The 1449-nt window shown below is 45.5% G+C and overlaps 1 pseudogene; it reads left to right on the top strand.

Moving 5' to 3' along the window:
• Positions 1-552: 552 nt before the first annotated feature.
• LOC105815392 lies at positions 553-1412 on the top strand (annotated as a pseudogene).
• The last annotated feature ends 37 nt before the right edge of the window (positions 1413-1449 follow it).

Genomic DNA, 1449 nt, shown 5'->3' with positions numbered 1-1449 from the left:
TAGTTGCCTCATTAAATATAATGATCAGATTACAAACTGGTCATTCTTAATCAGAATTCTCAAGTGCTTTTGATGCTGAGCAGGTCTGAGCAGATTTCCCCCAACAGTGCAGTACTAGTTACTTTACATCTAATATCCAATCATTGTAAATGCTTCTTCACTGTTATTATAAATGTTGCCAGAGTCCATTCATTCATGTATAATTACAATAGGATATTCTATTTTTTTTCTGCATTCCCTCCACTCCACAAGAACTCTGACATGGTCTTATGGTCAGGCTTCTGCTAAAATGACAACGGAGAATATGGTAATCTCTAAAGGGTACTTGAAATAGCAACCACAGTAACTAGACACCATGATCCAAAACTGGGGCCTTCGTGGATACACTGCAGAGGACTTCTAGGCAGTTCAACCCTACACATTGCCCAGCAGTCCAAATATTGCTAGCCAGTCCATGGCATTCATAGATTTTAGTTTCTTGCTCTCTGCTTCTCCCTGTTTGACAAAGAGCCACATCTTCTCATGCAGGGCCAATCACTTTTCTGAGTCATGATGGTGAAAGTCAGAACAAATGGATTTGGTCATATTAGGCTCCTGGTCAACAGGCCTGCTTTTAACTCAAGCAAAGTGGTTATTGTCATTGTCAATGGCCCCTCCATTGACCTCAACTACGTGGTCTATATTTTCCAGTATGATTGTAAGCATGGCAGGTTCACTGGCATAGTTGAGGCTGAGAACAGGAAGCTTGTCGGCAATGGGAAGCCCATCTCCATCTTCCAGGAGTGAGATCCTACCATCACATGGGGTGATGCTAGTGCTGAATATGTTGTGGAGTCTGCTGGTATTTTTACTACCTTAGAAAAGACTGGGGCTCACTTGAAGGATGAAGACAAAATGGTCATCATCTCTGCCCCCTCTGCTGAGCCCCCATGTTTGTGATGGGCATTAACTATTAGAAGTATGGCACCTCCCTCTTGATCTTCAGCAATACTTTCTGCATCACAAACTGCTTATACCCCATGGCCAAGGTCATCCATGACAACTTTGGGGGCATTGTAGAAGGACTCATGGCCACAATCCATGTCATCACTACCACCCAGAAGACCGTGAATGCCCCCCTCTGGGAAACTGTAGCATGACAGCCATGGGGCTGCCCAGAACACAATCCCTGCACCTACTGGTGCTGCCAAGGCTGCCAAGCTCAGGGAAAGGTCATCCCTGAGCTGAATGGGAAGCTCACTGGCAAGCCTTTCTGTGTCTCCTTTCCCAATGTGTCAGTTGCAGATCTCACCTGCCATCTAGAAAAAGCTTCCAAATATGATGACCTCAAGAAGGTGATGAAGCAGGCATCACAGGGCCCCCTAAAGAGCATCCTTGGCTACACTGAGGATATTTCCTGCAACTTTAAGTGACAGCCACCCTCCACCTTCAATGCTGGGGCTGCTCTCA

This window comes from Propithecus coquereli, unplaced genomic scaffold (genome assembly GCF_000956105.1).
Source record: "Propithecus coquereli isolate 6110/MARCELLA unplaced genomic scaffold, Pcoq_1.0 Scaffold330, whole genome shotgun sequence".
In the NCBI taxonomy this organism is placed as follows: Eukaryota; Metazoa; Chordata; class Mammalia; order Primates; family Indriidae; genus Propithecus; species Propithecus coquereli.
The sequence above is the reverse complement of the archived record's forward strand: the minus strand, read 5'-3'. Positions and strand labels throughout refer to the sequence as shown.